This window comes from Pinus tabuliformis, chromosome Q (assembly GCF_031772625.1).
Source record: "Pinus tabuliformis cultivar Carrire ecotype Pingquan chromosome Q, CPIR1, whole genome shotgun sequence".
NCBI lineage: Eukaryota > Viridiplantae > Streptophyta > Pinopsida > Pinales > Pinaceae > Pinus > Pinus tabuliformis.
The window spans coordinates 696,212,905-696,239,212 of NC_142296.1; the positions used below are offsets into that span (position 1 = coordinate 696,212,905).

Sequence of the window (26,308 nt, forward strand, 5' to 3'; positions counted from 1 at the left end):
GCCTGTGTGGGCGCAGATTGGTTCTGTATCAGGCATGTGTAGGCCTAGATTGGCCCAGTGTCAATCCTTCTAGCTACTGCACTACCTCTAGTAGTGGATCTTCGTCTCTTTGTCCATTATTCCTAAACTATCCCTACCGCTCTGCTACAAATGATCACTCAGTTTGAAATCTCATCTTCCTAGCCCCAGAAATTGAACTCCAGATCAATTCGTTCTCTCTGTGTGTATTTCTAAATGAACCCCAAGCCTCCTTCTTACACTTTTCTCGTTGAGACTTCAATGTCCAAGATTAAATCTCTAATCAACGGCTAAGATTAAAACTTGACTTGATCCGCTTTCTAGAACATTCTCACCCATATTTTGATTAATACCCATTAATACTTTAATTTTCCTAAGTTTAGACTTAAGACCCCATTAAAAATATTAATTATTTTAATAAAATACAATGCGGGAGGAATTTCACCAAACAATTTATGGGTTCTTTATAACTCATGTGCCTTAGCTTCTCCACCAATTTTCATGGCTAGAGTACATCCGATGCTACCAAAAATTAGCAGAGGATTGGGAAACTTCATATCTAGAATGAGGGGATTTAGAATGTGATATGGGAGTTGGAGGAGACTTTGAGGGTGAGTGACTCTTTGAATGATCTCTAGATTTGGAATGAGATTTTTTACCATTCATAGTCAATTGTCCCTCCTTCTAGAACCAAAAATGTTGATGGTCCTAAATGACTTCATCAACATTGGGTAAAACCACCTAGTCGGGACCTTAAATTAGCTCATTTTCCGTTTGGAATGGTGGCTTCGACTGGAATTATGGGACCGGTTCCCCTTGAGTAAAATTATATGGTGTGGGATTGAAAGTGATAACATATTCCAATATGCAATGACAACTAAAATAATATCTACTATAAACTACTTACTATACCCGGGTAAGCCGATGACATATGTGCTACAAAGATCTCACAATTAACACAATAATATAGATCATTATGGAATCATGATATAAGAACAATTAAAGAAATTAATTTAATTAAATATTTAATTAAATTAATTTGTTATAACATCACATATGTTTGAGATCTCGTTGCTCACAATATAAAGCAAATTTCAATCAAGCATATCAATAGTGACCATGAAAGATTGATTTTCACACATACAAGTGAACAATAACATATAACAATTCCATTCAAAAAAAATAGACAGATAAATAGGATAGTAGTACCCGATACATTGTAGCTCTGCTCATCGTGGAAATGCAAGTGGTTTAGCTTAATATTAAGAAAAACTTAAATACAATAGTGCAATTTAAGTCTATTCTTGCAAAAATTTAGAACCCCTTCTCCATCTTAGAGAGGGAATTTATATATTTACATACAAAAGATAACAATAAATTATCCTAACAACTCTTCAACTAAAACAAAAACAATAGAAAAATTAAGAAACAGTTGCAACAACTTTCCAAGATTAGGAAGAAGATTAGACTGCAACAAATTATTATTGACCAATTCAAAAATTGTGCTGGCAAGATTTCGGGCCTTGTTTATGGCCGCTTCAGCCTGCTTCATTCAGATCTCCCATTCTATGAAAATAATGATTTTCTAGGCCTACTCAATCTTTGGTAGATTATTATATCTACCCTCTTCATTTTCTTTCTAATTGAGGAACTTTGTGAGATTTTCATTCATTTCTTCAAGGTAATTGGTCATGTCTGACAATTGATCTAAAAGGGAATCTGCAGCTTTACACTGATCTTGAATTATCACCAATTTAGTGCAGAAGACTTTTTGTTGATGCCCAAGAAGAGAATTCAACTCCCTAGCTTCCTTTTTGAACTTTGTCAGTTCAAGACTAGCATCCAATTGTTCAATCTTCTTCTGCATTTCCTGGATATGATCACTTTTTATTTGCAAATATTTATCATTTAGGGAATCAAACCTCTTTCGTAACTCTATCAATTGTGACTTTCATTGCACATTGATTTTATGTTTCTCAACGTCATGAGTCTGCTCAAGCAAGGAAATCCTTCTTTTTTATTCTTCAGAAGTTCCTAGGCTTATGTGGCTTTATCGATGGTCATTGATGCATAAGAACCAATGAACTACATCAATTTTCCCAACTCATATGTTGGGGTTGCAGTAGATCGTTTTCGTAAGACTTCAAAAGAAGAGGCCTTATGCAAAAAATCAATGATTGAGATCGATCTAACTTTCTCTTTTCCCTTCCTCTTTTTACCATAGTTTTATGTTGAGGACAATAAAAAAATGTGTAGAGGAGGAACCTCTTCTATGTTTAAGATCACTTCAAAGGTGGGAAAAGTGAGAATAACCTCAACATTCTTCTTACCTAGAATAGAAGATATTACAACAATTTTATCTGATTTGTTCTTCTATTCGTCACTCCTAGTACTCCCTTGAATATATGTTTGCTATATTTGCTATGATGATGTAGAAACTAGATTATGGGTTGTGCCCTTGGAACTTAAATTTATGTTGAATTCATTTCATGCTTTATTCAATTCAGAATCAAGAATAAATTCATCAGTCTAAGGAGGAGGAGAAATAACAACAACCTCATGTTGAGTCTTAGGAAGCACATCTTTTTTCGTAGAAGTCTCTGGCTGAGTAATAGTTACAGGTGATTGTTCTCAAGACAACTATAACAATTGTAATGGAAGCTTAGCTATCCAAAAACTGCAATATTGAACAAATTGACCTTTTTGTTCAGAAGTTAACTGATTTTCCACTCTTAATAGAACTGTAGAATAGGTAGAGGAATGTTCAAAAAAATCATCCAATTTATGTGGTTCACGGGAAAATTCACTGAGATTTTGAGAAGTAGTTAAACTCGTAACTACATAAACAAGATCATATTGCATGTTGGGCATAGTAGGTAGATTGGGAGCCTGAAAAGCTAGAATTTATTTCACTGCATGGTGGTAGTTTTAAGGAAAATATACCAAATTTAGCAGGAAAAGATGGCCACTCCCTTTTATTATAATCCTTTAATGTCTTAGAAATGCCATATCCCATTGTTTAATATGCAATTTCTCTGCATAGAAGCTTGTCTGGGATGAAAAAGGGTAAGACATGAGGATGGGAAAGACTGCCATAAACTCTTATATAAGTGAATAGTTCCTCTCTAAACCAACTTTCAACTCTCAAAAGTTCATCTTCAGCCTCCTGAGACATCTGTGGTGGCTTGGACCCAAAAATAGATTTATAAATTGGAAGCATTACTCTGTGAAAATTTTGATAAAAATTCTCCGATATTTAGATTCCTATAGGATATCATGATAAATGTGTATGGGCTTTGGATCTTGTAGAGTCAATTTCCAACCCATGGCAGGAAAATCTATTGAAAAACATAAGACATCCATGATGTAGGCAGACATATAGAAAAGAGGAATTGTATTCTCTGAAATAGCGCGACCCTTTCTAAAATCTAGAATATGTGAAGCCAAATTATCAGACTGTAAAGTAGCCCAATCAAATATATATCATTCTTAGGCTCCATCAATAAGAGGTACCAAGTCATCAATGAATTTTGACACATTAGGTAATGCATGCAACCGACATAGTGTAGCAGTGACTTGGGAAAAAGGATCAGTGAGAGAATCAACTGAATACTTACCAATTTCATCCACTTTATGTTTATTCACATCCTTTATTCAAGGTTTGATTTGTTTGAGTGGTTTCCATGCTCTTTTATGAAAGCTTTCACATATGCCTTGTTGTATTTATATTGTGGAGTAGGTATGTGATACATGCCCTACAAATCATTGCTAGAAAAATACCCAATAAGTGTGCCCTTGCTAGTGTGAATTTGCCTGTTGGAAATGTCCAAATTCTCCATGACCCAACGGACCATATATGTATAATAAAGTAGTCATGGCCTGACTGCAATTCTATGTAAGAAATAATTGGCAACATCACTAGAAGTAGCTTCTAAAACTGGGACATTATCATCTGATGTAATTGTTATCCTTGTAACCATGGGATTATCATCCTCAAAATGTTGATAAATCGATTCCCAAGAAGGAAGTCTAGCGTCCTTGGTGCATATTGTATCAGAAAACAACCCAACTCTTGGATTTTTCTCATTCATGTCTTCTGAAAATGGACCTAATGATTGTTGTAGAGGAACCTTCTTCTTAGCCTTGCCTCCCTTATTAATTTATTCGTATTTATGAGAATCAGAATTTTCGTGACAGGCACAGGAACTTAGCAGAAATCGTGATTATCAACAAATTAGCGCTGGTGAAAATAATCTTTACAATAAGAAATCCATTTTTTGAAACAAATTAATACTATCAAAGTGAATTAAATGTAAACAATTTATGCTTACGACTACGAGATGCATTCAAATCTCTTTAAATCTAATAGGAAATATCACGGGAAACCATGTGAAGGGTGCCACGTATCATTTCGGGGGTGAAATTTCGGAGAAGAAATTAAAATAAACTTACGATATTTCAATTCTCTGAAATAAGAAACTCTGAAATACAAAGGGTTATAAAGAGAAATCCCAAAAGAATATTGAAATAAGTGTTCCGATGAGTATTATATATGGAATATGAAATGTTTATAGGGAGGATTGTAACTTCGTAAGAATTCTAAAGTAACGTTTCTAAAATGTGAAATCCCGAAATGGTATTGCCTGAAATAGAATATTAAAATCCTAAAAAGAGCATCGAGTGGTATGATTTCAGAGGTAAAAAAATTGTAATGTTCTTTAAAAGGGTTCTGATAAAAGAAGCTCTGATATGAGCATCACTAAAGGATGAGGGATTTTCAGAAGTGTGTGCTCTTCAAAAGCATAAGAAAAATGTGATTTTGAAATGGGAAATTTCGAAATGGAATATTTTAATCATAAAAGTTTCAGGGTTGCAATTTCAAAAGTGCAACTTAATCTCATTTACAATATTGAAATTTCTAAAATGCAAAGTTTTTTAAATACTAAAGAAATGCATCAGGAGGTCAGGCTTCAGAGATAAGCTTTTTCGTAATTTTTTATTAATAGAGCTTATGAAATGAAGAGGCGCCAACCATGAATGACTTTCAATATAAAGGGAACTTCGGGGAGTGGGCCCATCGGAGCTCTACCATTTCGTAATGTTTTAAAAAATCATCTTCGATGATATTCATTCTTAAAAAAAGGAAAAACTTTAAGTTTTATAAAAAAAAAATTGCCTAAAAGCGCTTATAACTAATTTTCCCATTGTATTTTGTTAAATAAAAGAAAAGTATTGTTATTTAAAACAATAAGTAAATTAAAAGGGTCCCCATTATTTATTAGGAACTAAGTAAAAATGGGGTTGTTGTTTTGCTATAATACTTTACATGATAACAGTAAACATTCATCACAATAGCATAGTTATTGGTTTGAAATATAATCATTTTAACTATTTTATCCAATGGGATTGCAATAAATAAAATCATAGAATATAATTCTCATTCATTGAGTATACCACGTGGGAATAAATAGTTGATAAAGAAGAATTCACAAAATGCCTAGTAAGAATAAAAATTCTAGAATCACCTTGGATTACAATGCAACCAACTAAATGATCCCAAAACTTTTCACGATAGCCTAGATGAGGAAAGAAAAGATATATTGGTCCATCAACCCTTGCCATTGCTCCATATTTTTCCTGATTATCTATTCTAACTGATGGTGATTTTACACATAGGATTTGTTAAGGATATTTTCACAAGAGTCTCACGACTTATCTAGTAAATAAACAATTAAAATTTATATTAAAACACATTGAAGTGAATTTCTCAAAATCCTCTCAAGTGGGTTGTGGTCAAATGGTTAAATCAAACCACTTTGAGTGCATAAAATCAGGTTCAAAACCACCCAAAGACATGTTACTAAATCAATGTGGCCAATGAAGTTATCTACCCCATCTAAAAGTGGGTGGAAGTCTTAGCAACCTTGATGGTCCATGGTTGTGGCCTATCTCAATAAACAAGGAAAGATGCAAGTATTGGATGAGTGTAATGTGGCCAGCAAAGTTATCTACCCCATCCAAAAGTGGTTGAAAGTCTTAGCAACATTAATGGCCCAGGCTATGGCCTATCTCAACAGGTGAGGAAAGATGAAATATTGGATGAATTTAATGGAAGAGGTACCCCTTGTTCATGGCCTATAATAAAAGGTAGATCCCAATTTATTAACAAAGGGCCATTTTCCAACTACAAAAAAATATATCACAAGATCCTGAACTTGATGGAAAAATACCTTCATTATTGTAGTCGTTAAGTCATGCCTCGTATGATTCAAAGAAAGAAACTTCTTTAGAATTTTCTATGGCATTTACATTCACCTATGCAAAATTACATTCATCAACTTTACAAAGAAGATGGAAATAAAGCAGAAATATCAACTATGGTGTTAATATCAGTCCCAATAAAAGATTATTCTTGATTAAAAATGAATGTATTACACACCCTTTTAGGTTGTATGGAACCATCCAATGATTGCACAGTAGTGCCAACTCCTTTTCTTGCAGAAAAAAGGAAACTGATTGAATCAGTTGAAGGATGAGCATTGATGCTAACTGATGTCCAGGGAAAATTTGGCCAGGCGAGCACACCCTCAAATTATTAATTCAATCAAAATGGGAAGGTTTAAGCCCTCATCCAAATGCTGAAACAATATAAATGAAGGGCTTGAACAAAGCCCCACCAATATCAAATACTGAAGAGATCAATTAATAATCTTACCATTTCTGAAAACCAAAAATGTTTCACAACTTTTGAACTAGATTGAAACTCCATCCAAACATGTTTGGCAACACGCATTTTCAATAGCATCTGCCTTAAAAAACTAACAACATTTGACTTCACAAAATTACATCGCTAATTAAGTCAAGGTGTTGACTTGCTCTGTGACTCAACAGAAAACATAGGCACTAAATAATTATTCTTGAAGGAAAAACTCAAAAATTCCAATAAAAAATTGGCACAAACCTTCGCCTAAATATGTACCAAATAGGGCATATCCATGACAGATCCTTCAAGGCTTCAAAACCAGAGATAACCCCACCTTTGCATTGTTGTGAAGGGGTTTGGTGTCCACCTCACAAGAAAGAGTAAAAAAACTTTTGGGCCTCCACTCATGCTGAGGTAGTGCAGTTTACCTTCCATAATTATTGAGGCGCCCCTTAACTGTTATTAGTGGGTCCACCATGATGAGTGCCTATGGTGAACGTATTCTCGTTCCTTGAAAAGGCATGTGATATCTTTTCTCCAACAACAATCTTTGTCAGAGGACTCATAGTGTGCAAGTAAGATGCCTTTATGGTATCACCCTTACCAGTTCTGCAAAGCATAGGTCACTTTCAGTATGACACCAGAAAACTTTCTATGCAATGCTTTATAAAAAAGTTTGCAATTGCCCCTATATTGCACTTGAAAACCCACTAAAATTCACTATTTCAGTTTACAAGAATGGCAAGGAACAAGTCTTACAAGGTCAAAGAAGAAACAAAATCAGGCTTTGAAATGCTTAAGCCTGCATCATATGTTAAGAAGTTTCTTGATGCAGTGTCAAAAGAAACTTCACCCCCTACAAGAAAAAGCCTCGTTTCCAATTACTCATAAGAAATGTGTTATTGGAGATGGTGTTAGCCCAATTCTTGTACTAACCCTTTCATAATGATGCAAATATTGAAGCTAAACCTGTCAACAATACAAGATATAATGTAAGCAAAGTTATAGTGTAATCAGTGTCACAACAAAATTACAAAAGTAATTTTAGCACTATAAAGCATGAATAATGTTATTAAGCATTGTGTTTATCACAACAGACCAACTTGAAATTTTACCATGTAGATAACCTTGTGACTATTGATGATCAAAATTAGGGGGCACGGGCCTGACTAATACAGAGGTTTGAGAAGATTTCTACAATATTACAAAGAAAAGGCTCCAGATAGAAACAAGAACAAGATGTTTTTGTTGCAATGGTTCTCAAATATAAAAACTAGTTACTATTTTTCAAATCCTTCCAAATGGCTTATTTGAAACTACAAAACTAGAAATTTAATCCCTTCTCAAGTGAAACTGAGTGGAAGAGCACATTACAGATGAAAACTACAACATACTGCATGAAATATATGCATTCAAGAAAATGATACAATTGACACAAATATCTAATCGCCTTAATTGTCATGTCTTTCTAAATGTTAAAAAGGAATGCCAAAATAATTGAAAGAGTGTTTTAACTTATAGAATGTAGCAATTTCCTGATTAATACAAAGTATTGCAAGTTGTTACTTTGCAAAAAACACCTACATTAAGCATGAAACTTGGTCAAAGCTAAATATCATGTCAAATCCTACAATTAATAGAGACGACATCTTGCACAACTAGGTTTTATCTCTCAATTTATCTATTCTTAGGGACAACCATGACTTCCCTGACGAGGGGTGGCTCCCTCTCCACCTATGATACAGCCTTTGAGGTAACCACAAAAGGTTTCAAATATCTTGTGGCAGCTTCTTTCTCAAAAGAAAAAGAGCCATAACATCAGCCAAAGGATGGTTTGTTAAGAAATGGAATAAGTGTTTAAATTCATTCCATCAATCCAAGGAGAAAAGCACTTCATTGCTATCTCTAAAATATGCATGTGCTTTAAAATATATATTCAATTGTCAATTACAAAACCCAAAGTTACTTGAGGACATTACCCATTGTCACCTTGGTGATCATCCTTCTCACTTAAGGTCATCTCTCCTCCAACATAAGGGAGGAATCCATGATAAGCCTACAGATTTGTCCTTCAAATGCTGAAAACAGATTTGCAAAATGGTATGCTTTTGTCTTTTAATATTTAAAATGGAAATATAGGCATGATGTAGTGCCTAGTCCCTAGGCTATAGGCTATAGGCAACAAACAAAACTTTAAAATTGATGAATAAGATGTGAGTCGTGACAAAACAACCAAACAACAAGTGTTATCAGTCAAGAATAGATCCAATAAATATGTAACAACACTATCTCCTAATATATGGAACATTTGAAGACAATGTGCTACTCCAACTTGATCTCTTGTAAGTGACAGCTGAAAATTCCTTTTGAAGTGTGTGATGTGGTGAGCTATCTCAAACCAAAGCTAGTGGGAGCTCACTCTGAATGAACCAAGGGGAATCTGAAGGTTATGCATCCTATGTTTATTAGTATAAATAGGCATAACAATAAGAGTCACTTAGCTACATAAAGCACTCAAAATAATAAAATGACATATTCAAGATAACGTCCTCAAGGAGGGAAATCCAAGTGATTTGGATGTAGCTTGTAGATATCCTCTCTAGTCTCTTAGGTTAAGTCTCATTTAGATAGTAGGAGCTGACCTAGAGTGTCTAATATTACCTAAAAAGGGAAAGTCGATTAATAGAAATGGCCACTAACTGAAGAAATTAAGAACAACCCACAACAATTACCCCAAGGGGGGGTCTATTGAAGCAATAACCTAAACTCCACCTAGATGATAGACTGAGGAATTACATATTTGCAGTAAATGAAGCATTGTAATATCAAGATTTAGAATCTCTTTATCCTATCCCAATCAACCTAAAGCAATTCGGGTCCCTAGATCTTGAATTCATAAAGGGTCATGACTCTAATGATCATATCCAAAGAGGTACATCTTGAAAGAGATGTCCTAGATCACTATCTCTTTAGCCAAGAAGACCATATTCCTTATTAATTTGGGGCTATAAAGCATGCCCCAAGCTAATATAAACTCCTAATGTATGACCCCAAAGTATGTGTAGGTTGTAGTAATCTCAATCCCATCCCCTCCAATGTAAAAATGATAGTTAAAGAGAGCATATTGATAGATGTTGAAGATCATAACCTTAGTCTTAATAAGTTCAAATGTCAACCATCAAAGATCACGAGTGTTGGATAAGGCTTCAATTTGTCTCTACAACCCCTTAGGTGAGGTGCCAAGAGGATCATGTTGTTGAAAACTAAAAGCAAGGAGATCAATACATTGTGTAGAAGACAATGAACACCATCTTATATGTGCTCCTAAGAAAGGAATCCATCTCATCAATACAGAACCCAAATAAAGTCAATGACAGAGGGAATTCATATTTGACCTCTATAGTACTCCTAAGGTAGTATAAGAAGATGTGGATATTGTAGAAATGACCAAAGCACGGATTGATATATTCTTGTGATAGAAGTCAATGCCATATCACCTCTAAAACATAGCCTCTCTCATGACAGGGTCAAATGCCTTACAAAAGTCAATAAATCAACAAAATATTTTCAAAGAGAAATGATGGGCCTCTCCAATAATGACACAAAGAGTGAAATATGTGGTCAATAGTTTGGTACCCCTTGTAGAACCCTAGCTACATTCTAGCTATAAGGTTCCTCCATTCTAGCTCATTTAATAATCATGTGGGGCATTATACCTATGGTGAAGCAAATTCTAAGTGTGGACACAAACAATTCCTCTAGCCCGAGAGCAGGTCTAGCCAGAAACAAGACATTCTATGGAATATTTTCTTAGGTTAGAACCAATTAAGAGGGCCTACCTCTTAGTACGTTTATCCCGTCCCTTACTCCGGCTATCTCCTGTTTCCTTCTTCGAGCACCTGAAACAAGTAAACAACAGCAAACAACAACCATGATAATTGTATTGAACCTACTTAAAAATTCAAGAAACATTAAGCCATAAACATGTGATATGACATATTATGTAGGAAATCAATCGATAGTTGCATATATATTAAATCAAGAAGAGATTACAACCGTTTTCTTGACGTTGTTGTTCTCCTTCGAAAAATATGGATTCCCACACACTTCTGCTAGCATTCCATGATGGCATCAATAATGGTAGTTTTAAGGCTCTTCCCTTTAGTATTCACACTAAACCAAATTCATACTCCTCCCTCACACACAACGAGAGAGCTACAACTATGAATAACTTGTTGATTACTCCAAAATCAAAACCTCAACCAGAGCCTAATTAGAACTAGCTTGTGCTTGGGAAAAAGGGAGGTTTATATAGCATGGATGGAAGGGAGATGGTTCCTCTTCTCATGGGAGAAGGTCTTATCTCTTGAGGTAGTTCCATCCTAATAGGGGAAAGGAGCTCAAAATGATCTCCTCGACTCCATCCGGCCCAACCATTTACCAGACTTCTGTTACGAAGCTTCTAGAGTTGGAAGCCTCGACTCCTTATTTAAAAAACTTTCCAAAAGAGGATCGGAGTGACTGGAAAAAGGCTCAGTCAATCTGGTCGGCAGTAGGAACAGTTATAATCCCTGCATATCGGCGTGAGGAGGACATGGGTCATTAGAATTGGTCTTGTAAAGTGGGAGAAACAGAAGATTTTTAGGAAATGATGCAAAAGGGAATTGTTCTGGTCATGAAGAGGGACACAATGGGTGTTTCTTCATGAAGGGAAATAATGTAGGGTTCACTGTAGAGATCCTCCAGGATCATGGAACGGGGAGTACAGGTGTTATCGCCTAGATTGACCTCAGGCTGAAGGAAGGAAATTCTAGGGTAACCACAAACCAAGCCTAACCTGGTAGCTAGCCCTACCAGGTCGGGAGAGGGATCTCTCCTGATGAATCTCAATCGGGATGACTAGATTAGGTAAATATTTTAGACTAGGTATAAAAGCTTGAAAGATTTTGATTGAATTTGTTGGTTTTTTGGTGGATCAGATGGAGCTAAGAAGTTTAGGTCTGGGAAATTAGGTCAGAATGCAGGGTGTTCTATGGGGCAAGGTAGGTATAAGCTTTGGCACTTAAATTTAAGTGAGGTGAGGTGTCTAAGACTGGTGAGGAGCTGAGGAGGGCATGTAGCAATCATGTATCCTTCTCAAACAACAGAAAATATAGAATACTGAATGATTTCCCAAGGTAGAGCACTGCCAACAATGAATTCTACCTATCTATCTTGATATCATTCAATTAGAAGCAGTGAAATAGATGATGGCATACATAAAACATGTAAAAAACTGATAACAAAATAATAAACTAGGCAAAAACACCATACCACGGGGATTCCATAAAACTAGTTGCAACTCCTATTAATTTCCTTGCCAAACTGCTTAAAATGATGTACAATCAAGTTCAAAGCATCCAAGTGAATGAAACCCTTGCAAATGAGAAAGAAAATACATGATATAGACATTGGAATCCATCATCCTAACCATCATGGGTCGAAACCATGAGAAGAGGAGTTTTTTCAACCATTTCCAAACAAGGACCAGGAATCTAGGCAATCAAACAACTTGCCTCTAAAAGTAGGGAAACTGATTCATTTGCTTCAAAACCACTTCTAACTAATGAATCTACCCTTTAACACTATTTTACCATTAAATTTACATGTTATGTCATCAGTTACATTAGTGAAATCATCCATGAGGATAGATAAGTCAAATTTACAGTCAAAATAGGCAAATTTGAGTTTCTTAGTGCCACTGGTCCTAAGCACAGCGCCACTGGTCTTAAGTGCAGCACCACTTTCCACCTGATTTTGGATCTGAAAATAGGTCTAGGGCTTACTAAATTTTCTTGTCTAATTATTCTCGGAATGAGATTGGGATTTTCAAATACAGGGGGAGGATTTGGATCAGGATTAGACCTAGTGTACCTTCTCGAAGCTAGTGTGTTCAAATTTCAAAATTTTATTTCTCTTTACAACTTTATGTTCATCCTAACAAATTCTAAAACTCATAATCTGAAGCTCAAGAACTTGGTTGAAATATATTATCGGGGTGATTAGTCTTCCGTGTTCCCCAGTGGAGTCGCCACTATGTTATCGCCTAGATTGACCTCAGGTTGAAGGAAGGCAATTCTAGGGTAACCACAAACCAAGCTTAACCTGGTAGCTAGCCCTACCAGGTTGGGAGAGGGCTCTCTCCTGATGAATCTCAGTCGGGATGACTGGATTAGGTAAATATTTTAGGCTAGATATAGTAGCTCGAAATATTTTGATTGAATTTGTTGGTTTTTCGCTGGATCAGATGGAGCTGGGCAGTTTAGGTCTGGGAAATTAGGTCATAATGCAGGGTGTTCTATGGGGCAAGGTAGGTATAGGCTTTGGCACTTGAAATTAAGTGAGGTGAGGTGTCTAAGACTAGTGAGAAGCTGAGGAGGGCATGTAGCAATCATGTATCCTTCTCAAACAACAGAAAACATAGAATATTGAATGATTTCCCAAGGTAGAGCACTGCCAACAATGAATTCTACCTATCTATCTTGATATCATTCAGTTAGAAGAAGTGAAATAGATGATGGAATACATAAAACATGTAAACAAATGATAGCAAAAGAAGAAACTATGCAAAAACACCATACCACAAGGATCCCATAAAAATAGTTGCAACTCCTATCAATTTCCTTGCCAAACTGCTTAGAATGATGTACAATCAAGTTCAGAGCATCCAAGTAAATCCAACCCTTGCAAATGAGAAAGAAAATACATGATATAGACATTGGAATCCATTATCCTAACAACCAGGGGTCGAAACCATGAGAAGGGGAGTTGTTTCAACCATTTCCAAACAAGGCCCAGGAATCTAGGCAGTCAAACAACTTGCCTATAAAAGTAGGAAAACTGATTCATTTGCCTCAAAACCACTTCTAACTAATGAATCTACCCTTTAACACTATTTTACCATTACGTTTACATTTTATGTCATCAATTACATCAGTGAAATCATCTATGAAGAGAGAGAAGTCAAATTTACAGTTAAAATAGGAAAATTTGAGTTTCTTGAGCAAAATGGTCCTAAGCGCAGCGCCACTGGTCCTAAGCGTAGCGCCACTTTCCACCTGATTTTGGAGGCCTTCCCCTTAGCCAAATTGAGCCCATGATAACTCATTGGAAATTTCTTCAAGTCTAGTTTCTGCAACACCTAGAATTTTGGAATTTGGAGGTTATTTTCCCCATCAAAACTTGAATCTCCCAAGACTACTTCTGTGTGTCCAAAAAGAGGCAGAGAGGTCATTTTTTGGTGATTTTTGGACCTTTTGGTGAACCATATCTGCACCAAAACTTCTGAAAATTTCCAGGGTGCATGTCTTCATCATGTTGAATCCAAAAATGTCAACTTTTTATCTAATGGATGGCCCAGGAAAAAGCGCAACGTCGGTGGCGCTGCGCTTCTGGGCAAGATTTATGTGTTATAAATTTCAAAATTTCAAAAATGCAAAAACTCCTCAAAATTTGCCCAAATTTGGAAAGGAACACTACCATCAACTACTTTGATGGGCTAGGGAGGCTTCAGCCAACATTTTCAATCTAGCTTGCTTCTTTTTGCCTTCCAAAGCTCTCCTTAGCCTAGCCTTTAATTTTCTAATTCTCATGTTACAAATTTTGTTACGGGTCATGTAATGGTATGCCATGTGCCAGAGCATTTTCTTATTCTTGTTGGCCTTCTCAATAAGTCCTTCAAGATGTATGTTGACCCTCTCAAGCCAAGTTTCCATATCATTTTCAATCTCCTGCTCAATAGGATTCAATGTGACATGAGCCTCTTTGACAATTTGCCTATTTTCTTTGACTATTTCTAGCTCCATAAGGACTTGTTTGTCACTCAACTGTTTGTTTTCCTATTCCAAGTATTTGAGGATGAACTTGGATCTCTCTAAGTTGTCTGTCAAAGCTTGTATTTGAGTTTCCCTTTCCTTTATGATGATTTCCTTGACAGTTTCTTGATCTTGAGCCTCCAAGTCAATGATATTAACTCCCTTATGTGTATGGCACTGTTGTGGCTCCTCATGCTCAATTAAGTCAAAATCTCTTTCCTCCTCATCACCAAGATCTTCCTCCCACATTTTTTCCTTGCCTTTGCTCAACTGCTCAACCTGTACCTATTTTGTCGATGTAGAAGACAAAGCCCCTTCCACACCTTGTGGAGCTAACATTTGCCTATGGATTGAAGAAGAAGGCAAGGTCCCTTCCACATCCCGTGGAGCAAACAGTTGCCTAGCAGCTACAAAAATTTTTCTTGTGCCTCTCTGTATGTCAAGTACACTGGCATCTCAGCATTTTTGGTTTCCTTGACCTCTTTCCTTGTTTCCCCATGGCTAGAAGGCCCACCTTCTTCTTGATGCACTGGTGATGGGATCTGTGGACCTTTGAAGATCTCATCAACAATGAAAGTCTCCCAAGGAATGTTAAGAAGACTGAGATGGTGAAGAAAAATGATTTTGATAAAGGAGTAATGATAGATGTTGTTCAACTGCCGAGGGTATGGCTTCTTCTGCACAAGGTAAGCTATTTTTTCAATGTTTCTAAACAAAAAGTATGGGAGATTCATCATCTTTACCCTGGTGAAGTGCATGAGGAGTCTGATATGGTAAGCATACAACTGGGAGAATCTACCTTCATAAGTGAAATATTTGATGATAATCCTCATCAAAAGAACATTCTTCTCTCCAAAAATTTAAAGGGGAAAAGCCTCTTCACCTGTTTCGTGTACTGAGCCTTGATGTAAGGTTCATAGTAATGCTCGTCAAGGTCCTGACCCTTATACCATTTCTCACCCACAATGGGGATTCTAGTGGCTTTTGAAATGACAACTGGTGATATTTTGAAGGTTACTCCAGCTGTTGGGTGTGGAGCCTGATTATCTTCTATAGTACCGGCATATTGGACCCCAGTTCAAAATGGGGCGGCAACGCCGCCCGTAAAATAATCGCTGCCGTGGGGGGTCCAGGGGGGGGCAGCAGCGACTTTTGGGAGCCCCCCCCCCCTGGCGGGGGGTTTCGTGGGCAGCGCCCCCGAAGCTAAAAACAGCTGTAAAATTGCCTTGTAAAAGTATAGTAATTTCTAGTCAATCTGGGCCGTTCATTAGGCGGATGATCTGACGGTAGAACTTATGTTTAGTTTAGGGTGTTTTGCCCTAGAAGGCAACCTCTCTCTTTATATGAGGGCATTGTATTTGAGGCTGTAATATAGATGTGTATTCGGTGAGCGAGAAACATAGAGGTGAGACTGTGAGAGAAAACAGAGGATATTACAGCGGTTTTGCTGTAGGTTGTATCTCTTCATTTTGTTGGATAATAGAAAGGAAGGACTGGCTGTTCGGGGTGGACGTAGCCCAAACTGGGTGAACCACGTATATCTGTGTCTTTCTTGTTTTGTGCGTTTTCTGTGTTTATATTTCTGCAATATTTTATGTGTTCCATTGCTCCGTAATATATAATTTTCTAACACCAGCAAGTGTCACCTCATGGTTATGTAAATGAGCCATAAAAAGCCTGCCCAACTCATGGTGAAATTGAGCTCTTTCCACTAGTTCACAAAATTCAAAACATCCTTGGTGTCTGAAACAAGAGACTACAAGTGGGAAAGCTTGTAATTCTCTTAAACTAGTGGGTTCTTCTCTTATGATTTTTCCTCCCTTGTGAGGTTTTCTCTGCCTATGTCTCTCTACAGAACTTTCACTGGGTGTCTCCTCCTCATACTCAAAATCACTACCTTTGTCCATGATTTAGCTAACTCTCTTAGTTTGCACAATTTGTGATGGGTGGTATGTGCAATGGTTTGGAGGAATGGATGTAAATGAAGCTATGGGCAAAACATGTGAGGGAGAGGGTTTAGGGAGTAATAAATGGATGGTAGAAGGGGATAATAGTGGTGGGGATAAGGGTTTTAGTTTATGAGGTGAGTGGTAAGAAGAATCAAGAACTAGGGTTTTATAGTGGAGATTAAGGTTTTCATTCAAGAGAGGAAAACCAAAAAATTCTTGACATAGCAAACTAAGTAGTAAGAGGAACAACAATACTTACTTGCCAAATGTTAAACAAGAGGAAATTTGGAAGAAATTGGAAGCGGGGAGCATTTTTGGGCTTGAATGGCCTAAGCGCAGTGCCACAACCCACGAGCGTAGCGCCACCCCAGGAGCGCAGCACCCATTATAATCTACACTGTGAAATCGATCTCTAATCGCAATGTCGGTCTGTAAGTGTGTTGAAACCCATAACTACCTCTCTTCTACATACTTTCCTAGACCTTTTCTCTTCCGTTTTCCCACATCAGTGCCTCATAAGCTATCAAAGATTGTTACATATTGATTCTAGGAGTGCATTTAAGTGGTTTTCTAACTATATCCTTGTGTGTGCTATTTGATTTAGATTTTGTTCATCAGCTATGGAATGTAGCCACTTTCGGTAGCTGACTCGCAATTCTGCAGCTGTTTTCATTGTTTTGTAGGTTATAGGTGTCGGTAGGTGAAACGAGGCACGTGGGCAGCTCATAAATGATCTACACATGGACAAGGTCCTATCTGTCCAGCCAAATTCGTGAAGAAAGGCATTGGTCAAAGGATGGTCAAACAAGGAGTCTTACATCAAATAGGTCTATGTTTCAGCACGTGAAAAGTCCGATACCGTTCCTAGATTCGTGGATCCACTTTTGATAGCTGCAGGCCGTCTCCATGATGCAAATCCAACACCCACCTTTTGTAGATTGAATGTTTATGGCAACCAAGAGGCTAAACTTACGGGTTATGTCCTATTTACGTGTCCTTTGCTAAAGATTTCTCTCAGATAAACAGTTATCTATTTTCCTGTATAAATAAAGTGTTTGCAACGCAAGTAGCTAGTTCAGATATTAGGATTGACATTGTTGTTTTAGCTTTCGTTTTGTTGTTGTAACGAGAAGACATACTCGTTGTTTTGCAATATAAAAACTCTATTTCTTATTACTGTGTAAAGCGTGGTTGTAAGGTGATGGCGTGTTAAAACCAAAGGCTATGCAGAGGGCCCCTGCTGGTTGAGGTTTTGCTTTTCATTTTTGTAAATTTTTCATGCATCTTTTCTCTTATTTCCATTGTATATTTCTCATAATTTGTTTATGGTGTTAATCATTTTTATTCCTGTACATGATTTTGCAGCATTGCATATTTTTTCACTAACATTGATCAGTGTGTTTCAGGATAGGTTATGCTCGAGCTTTTTCATATAATTTTTGCATCAAGTAGTGATATGAGATTTGCTTCTCTGTTGAACTTTTTAAGCTTTTCAATTTCAGTTATTATGCTTTGATTTTAGTAAGATTTGTTTGCTGCTATTAGCTAGTTTAGATATCAAGTTCTTCATGTTATTTGACGTTATCTCCGATGCCATGGCTTAACCTGAGAAGTTAATTGGCGAGCTATCGAATTATAAGTGAAGTAATTTGATTTTTCTTTCATTAATCTGCAAGTAGGTAGTTTAGATATCAAGTTCTTCATGTTATTTGACGTTATCTCCAGTGCCATGGCTTAACCCGAGAAGTTAATTGGCGAGCTATCGGATTATAAGTGAAGTAATTTGATTTTGCTTTCATTAATCTGCAAATAGGTAATTTATATATCAATTCTTCATGTTATTTGATGTTATCTCCGGTGCCATGGCTTAACCCGAGAAGTTAATTGGTGAGCTATCAATATTATAAGTGAAGTAAATTGATCTTGCTTTCATTAGTCTACAATTTTTGGTTTTGAGTGCAGTAGTTTAGATTTTATTTCCGTAATTAGATGGGCAGCAAAGACAGTGACCTCATGATTAGTATTTCATCTTTTGCTTGATTTAAGTAGCTGCATATTTACATTCCTGTTCAAGTACTGATTTTATCAATAGCATGTTTTGAGATCTTTTGAAGTGCTAAGTTCTGGAAATTACCATAAGAGACATAAACCTTGTCCAAAATCTACATCCATACTTGCCCTCTAAAAGTATTCTTAAAACCCGATAATAGGATTTCCATTTGCATTAGACACCTTAGGAGACCAACAAGGACAAAACCCCAAAAACAAAAAAACTGAAAACGATAAAAGTAAGAAAGAGGTTGTCTTGCACATACAGTGCGCCACACTTCATCAGTTTACGACTCCCGGATTGATAATTAATGTAGCAATTTAGGACATACTAAATTGACTAAAAAAAGCACATCGCCACTTCCCAGGAGCACAGCGCCCGGCCAAAATTTCCAAAAGCGCAATGCCTTTCTCTCTAAGTGCAGCGCCACCCCTGTTTTTCTCAAGAACATTTAGCAAACCGATTTTTCTTCTCTCCTTGGCTCTTTTGATTTGCAAAATGACACAATGGCATGAAAATAGAAGAGAATGAGTTTATATATGAACTTCCCTTTTTAATTTTTGCTTTTGAAAAACCCATTTTTGTAATGTCTCTTTGTCCTTTTAAATGCTCTGTTTTTTAGGTTTATTCTCTTTTGCTCTTGCAAGTGGACTGATGCTCTAGATAACTTGATTTTTGTAGTGGCAGATGCTTGGCAACATCACAATCTTAGGAGCAACTGGGAACAAATATTACATATGAAAAAAATAAAATTACATCATTAATGAAGATGAAAACAAAATACTCTATTTTCACCTCAAAACAAGTTTTGAGGTGGGAATTACATTCAGCTCTCAAACTGATAAATTATGACTTTAACAATCATTATTGGCCTCATCATGTCCTTGTTGTTCATTATTGGCATGTAATAACTGGATTTGACCATGGTGGGACCCTAAAACCTAATGAGACCAAACCCTAAGACCTAATGAAATAAACTGCAGAGTAAATCATGAGCCATGACTAAAATATGAAAGAGGATCAACAAGTACAGATCATGAGGGAAAAATTGGAAGGAAAACCTACCATCAGTGAATCCATGACCTAATGGAATGAAAACTCATCAATATGGGACTCCTATTATGAAATGCAAAAGAGTAGATTTTGATCACTGATGGCAGTGTGAAGACGCTAACACTAACATTGGCTCCAATGGGGATGGTAGCTCCTTGGAGGTGCCAAGAACACCGTAGACATAGTAGCCTTATTCATTAGGAAACTGAGTCAAAACTTGCCAAAACTAAAAACTGACATTATGCAAATTGAAACCAACTCATGACTCAAACTGTGACTAGAAACTGAATTAAAACTAGCAAACGTTACACAAACCATTCAAATTTTATAGCCTTCACCTCGATCCCCAAGCTGAAATGACTGTGTAACTTGAAAACTTGCAATGAAAGGGAAAATGGAATGTACAATGATCATGTTACAATTTCAGAAATCACCTCAGAAGTAATAGTGATTTAGGAGCCTACCATTAACTGGCCCTCCTAGACAATCCTGATCATTCATCTCCTTGAGAAAAAAGGCATTTTGTCCTCTGTATTCTGCAATCTTATACGGTCCTTTCCATAATTTCTCAAACTTATCATGCTTTCCTTTATCCTCATTCCGAGCATCCCACCGCAACACGATATCCTCTAGCTGAAAATTGTCTACTTTAGTTTTCTGATCATAGATTTTCTTGATCTTTTCCTGTAATTTGAAAGTGTTTTGGAAAACTTCATCCCTTGTTTGCTGCAGATGAGTCTCAACTGATTGATTCTTTGCTGAAAATCATCCTCTTCACTGCCAACCTCCTGTAACAATCTCATAACCAGAACTGCAAGAGATGTTGGAAAAACTGTGTTAATGCCATAAACTAATTCAAATTGAGACATACCTATGGATTTCTTCAAGCTCACTCTGTCAGCCCATAAGGCATTAACCAACTTCCTGTGCCAGCTTTTCTTATTTGTTTCCAGCATCTTCTTGACGATGTTTACTAAAGACTTATTTGATGATTCAGCCAAACCATTTCCCTGCGGGTAATATGTTGTAGAATGACCCAAAATAATATTATACTTGCTGTAAAATTCGATCATCCTCTTTGATTTGAATGCAGCTGCATTATCTGTGATTATTTTATTAGGACAACCGAAATGAGATAAAATATTTGACTCTAGAAATTGGATGATTACCGTATTTGTGGCTTGTCTGGTCGGAAATGCTTCAATCCACTTGGTGAAATAGTCGGTTGCTGTTAGGATCCATTTGTGTTGTTTTGACAATGTTGGATGGATTTCCCCAATGAAATTGAGTCCTCACTACTGAAATGGTGCATTGACTTTGACAGGTTTCAGAGGAAGAAGCAGCGATTTTCTCTTCTCTTGAAAGACCTGACATTCATGATAGCTCATGATTGTTTTGTAAACATCTGAAAATAGAGTCGACCAGTAATAACTTGCTCTCAACACTTTGTTTTCCGTTGTTTTCCAAAACAAGTGACCACCACAATCACCTTTATGAAAGTCATACATCATCTACTGAGCTTCATCTTCAAACAAATAGTTAAGTAACACACCTCTTGGATCTTTCCAATAAAGGGCATTATTGAGAATGCTGAATTTTGCAGCTTTGATTTTGAGTGATCTACCTTTGTTCTTTGTCATTCCCAGAGGTGGTGAAAGGTGTTGAAGTACATACACTATGTCTAGATACTATGGTGATTGAAAAAACATTTCAAACACTTGAATGAGTGAGCCTTCTTCTTCATCTTCTGACATGGCTGTGATGAGATTGATATCTCAAGAATGCAGATTTGATTCAGCCATTAGTCTCCCCAAGCCTTGCCTTTTGATCAACTTTGTAGGTTTAATCTCCAGATCGTACTCCAACATTGCTGCAATCCATTTTCCCCGCCTTCCTTTTGGATCAGTTCGTATCAGCACATCCTTTACTGCTACATTGGGAACATATGCTATAATGTGTGAGTGCAGAATGTACACTCTGAAATCCTTTAGTGCTTTGACAAGAGCAAGAGCCTGTTTTTCAATTATATTGTATCACAAGGTAGCATCTCAAATATTCCTACTGAAAAAGGCAATGGGCTTCTCCAGTTGATCTCTCTTTTGCATCAATACTGTAGTCATTGTATGCTCGGATACAAATGAAAATATAATGAAATCTTGAGTGTAATCAGGACTAATCAAGACCAGGGTTGTAGATAAAACATACTTTACCATATTACATGACTTCATGGCTTCCTCCGTCCATTTTACCATGCTGTCCATTTTGAACATGTTAGTTATTTCTCCCAAATGTTCAGCTAGATTGGGTATGAAACTGCATAAGAAATTCATCTTACCATTAAAATCTTGTATCTCCTTCTTGCTTCGGGGAAAATCTATTTACTGAATTGCCTCCACCCTTGAAGGATCAATTCAAATTCCTTCTTTTGAGATAATATGACCAAGCATCTTTCCTTCATCCATGGAGAAAATACTTTTGTTTGGATTAAGAGATATCTCGAACTTCCTACATCTCTGGAAAACAATCTTTAAATGGTGTAGATGCTCATCATCGGAACCTGAAAACACTGTCAATTCATCTAAATATACAACTAGAAATACATTCTTTTCATTGGAAAAAGCGACGTCCAGAGCTCGTTGAAATGTAGCTCCAGCATTCTTCAAACCGAATGGCATTTTAGCATAATGAAAAGTTCCCCAAGGCATTGTAAATTCAGTTTTGTCCCGATCCTTTTCATTCACCGGGATCTTATTATAACCTGAATACCCATCGAGTAATGACATGTGCGATGCTCCGGCCACCCTTTGCAGGATATGATCCATCTTCGGAAGTGGGTAATTGTCCTTCAAAGATACCTTGTTAAGGTTCTGGAAATCGATACACAATCTTATTTCTTCGGTCTTCTTTCATACCGGAACTAGATTCAAAATCCAATCAGAAAATCTGATTGGGACAATTATACCAGTTTTAAATAATCTGTTTACCTCTTTTTCAATGGAAGGAAGCAACTTTGGGTTAATTCTTCTCAACTTTTGCCTGAACGGTTTCTGATTTGGCTTGATGGGAATAGTGTGTTGAATTATATCTTTGTCATACACCTTCAGATCTAAATAATCCCAAGCAAACACATCAGAAAATTCAAATAACAATCTAATATATTTAGTCTTTACCTTGAGAGACAATGTTTTTGACAATCTCACAAACTTGGGCTTATCTGTTGTTCCAAGATTGACATCCTCAACTCCTTTATCTGTAGGCACCAGGCTCGGATTTCTAGCCACATCATCTTGATCAAAAAGTTCTTCTAAAGGTATGAGACCTTTAGGAATAATGTTGTCTTTCAAACGCCATATCTCCATCTGATTCACCTCAATCTCTTGGTCATCGGTGTCATAGTCATCATCTATGGAAGCATCCTTATAATTTCCTTCATTCTGCAAAAAAGTATTGATTTCATTATCATCCCAAAACACTTGTCAATACCTTAAATTGTCCGGAACAGTAGGCCTGTGTTTGACATGAATTTCAAACTTGTTGCTAGAGTTCATTGGGATCTTCAAATTTCTTGCAGCAGTGGCGAGTCAATGTGTAATAATATTCTGAGTCCAGGGTACAGTTGTCAATGTATAATCAGGAAACATTCGCAATATGTCTAGGACTGCATTTTTGTAGGCTCTCATCCGCGAGTGTTTTGCTTGGTACTCTCCCTTTACCTATTTGATTACCAGCTCTGAATCTCCATAAATTGAAATCCTCTTAGCATTTAGCTTCTTCAAAATTTTCAGACCTGCAATTAAAGCTTCATACTCTGGTTCATTGTTAGAGCAGTCAAAAGCCAATTTGTAAGAACATACTCTAACATTACTAGGGACTTTGTCAGGCTGGAAAGCAGGGCTCCGAATCCAAATCCCTATGCCAGCACCATCCTTACCCATGGCTCCGTCAAAATCCATGCTCCAAAGACCTGCCTCTTCTTCTAGATGTTGAAATTATGTTTCCTTCTCTTCCTTAACTTGACTGATCTCTTCATTTTTATGTTGTTTATTGTCTTTTTGTTGTTGCTGGTATGTGGATTGCTCGGAAGAACTTACTATTTTCTGTCTTTCTTGATTAAGGGTTGCTCTAAAATTTTCTGAAATCTCTGGAACATCTTCTACTTCAACTAACTGATTATCAACAACATTCAAACCACTATCTGAATATAGTACAAAAGATTCTAAATTAGTATGTACAGCATTAATTGGATGATTAAGTGGTTTCTCCTTGCTAGTAATCATGTATTTCATTTTCTTCTCCCTGTATAGTTTTCTCAATTGGCCAAACACGGGAATGGTAGCATAAGAGAAATCTAGTTGTAAAGTCCCTTTAAGTTTTGCACCCCACGATCTGGACAAAAGCATACCAAACCATGGTGGAATGTCAACAACAACCACATCCATCAGAACATTCTTGGCTGAATTTGGTCTAAATATACCACCAAGTCTTTGATAAGACCAATACATTGGACCCTACCGGAATCAAAAGAATACAGGTCATGATATTTCCGAGTAATGTCAAGGCCCAATTTCTCCATAATGGCTTTTGGCATTAGATTATGGGAAGCTCCGGAGTCGAACATGGCATTATGGAGAACATACTCGTGTAGTCTAAGGCTTATATAAAATGGAGGAACTTCATTATCTTCAAACTGACCTTCTAAGGCGGGGCCAAAAATGAGCTCAGGATGATCATCTTCTACATTGACCATATCAGATAAAGGATCTATATGCAAAATTTTGGACACTTGGTGTTTATAGTTGTTGTTTTTCATTAACTCAGTCAAAGGAATCGAAACTTTTAATTTAGCAATCTCATTTTCTAAACTAAAAGCTGAAACTTTATCTACCTCTTTGATAGGAAGGTCCTTCTTTTCTGCTCTTTCTTTTGTTGCACTTTGCTGGTTGTTCTTCTCGTTTGCAGTGCTATTTGCTGATGGTCCTTTGCTGGAAGTTGGATCAGCAAGCTCTTTCCCTTTTTTCTAAATGCTTGTGGAGTCATTTTTGGATTGTGCTTCCTTTCTTTTTTGAATTGGACTGACTGGTACATCTCTGCTTCTCAATGAATATTGCTTTTGTTGTGTTGTCAAGGCGTTCATATACCCTCGCTGATAATCATCTGACTCATCCTCCAAAACTGTCTCATTTGCTAGTATGTAATCTTCATCCCTTTGGGTATCTGGAACCTCCACATATTCTTCATCTTCCGTCAGATAAATGGGCATACCATCAACAGTAAAGAAATGATTTGCCTCAACCACCAAATCCTCATCATCATCCTCCTCCATTCTGTGCACATAGTTCTGCTGCAAAGGAGTCCTGACCTGCTTTTGTTGTGTTGTTTGATCTTGTGGCTTTTGCTCCCTTTGTTTAATTCGAAATTGGGGTTGTTGCTATCCTCTAACGTTTGGATTCCTGATTGGTGTTTCAAGTTTGTCTGCAATATTCATCCAGTCAAACATCTTTTCAATTTTTCGGAGCAAAGTATCCATCTTAATATCTGAGGTAGATACTTCTTCCTTTATAGTCACCTTCTTTTCAGGTTTCATCCTCGCTCTTTTGGCCAGCAGATTTGCTTCTACACTTACAGTGTTCTTCTGCATATCTTCAAATGTGGTAGGATCTCTTTCTCGTAACTGATATGCCATATCAGCATCGAAACCATCTGGAAACTTGAGCAATGCTAACCCCATTGGTGGTTTAATGTCAGCCGGAATAGCATTATAGACTGTGTTGAACCTCACACTGTAATCTTGCACACTTTCACCCACATTCCTTTTGATAATTTCATACTTAGATAAAATTTGGAGTGGGTTCATCTTTACCTCCCACCGGTCTAGGAATTGTCTATGCAGAATCGGCAAAGTGTTAATGGAGGCTATTGGTAAAGCACAGAACCATTTTGAAACCTCGCCTCCAAAACTTTGCACAAATAACCTCATGGTCACATTTTCTTCATCTACCTCATGCAGGTCGAAAAAGTCATTCATTCTGTCAACATGTTGTTGCATTGTAATTCTTTGAGGGGCATCAAAAAGAGGTATTTTACTTTGGTAATCAACGGGCATATCATCCAAATTCTGAGGCAGAACGAGGGGTGCATATCGGGCAGCCATGACTCGAGGTGGATTTGAAACAATGGTTGGACTACTTGGGTTTATCGAAGTAGTTTATGGAGGAGTAGGGGTGAAGGGGAAGAGTAGGTATAAACTAAGGTTGAGAATGGACTTCGGAAATTGATGGAAATATTGATGAACCGAAAGTAGTGAATGTTGATTCTAAAAGCTCAGGGATATTGATAGCTACGATGGATGATTGAAGAGAATTTAAGATATATTCGTTAATTAATCTGTTTGTCCTTTCTTTTTCGAAATTTGCAACAAATTCGGGATTTAGAACTGTATTATCAAGTGCGGTTTCAAAATTGGTTTCAAATAGAGAGAGATTGAAATACTCGTCAAAAGGGATATATTCAATAAAAAACCACTCATTGGGACAAGAATTGGATCTGAAAATAGGTCTAGGGATTACTAAATTTTCTTGTCTTATTATTTTCGGAATGAGATTGGGATTTTTAAATACAGAGGGAGGATTTGGATCAGGATTAGACCTAGTGTACCTTCTCGAAGCCAGTGTGTTCAAATTTT

The 26,308-nt window shown here is 36.9% G+C and overlaps 1 pseudogene; it reads right to left on the minus strand.

Moving 5' to 3' along the window:
• Nucleotides 1–7,025: 7,025 nt before the first annotated feature.
• On the minus strand, nucleotides 7,026–23,561 carry LOC149221450 (mitochondrial outer membrane protein porin of 36 kDa-like; annotated as a pseudogene).
• Nucleotides 23,562–26,308: the final 2,747 nt, after the last annotated feature.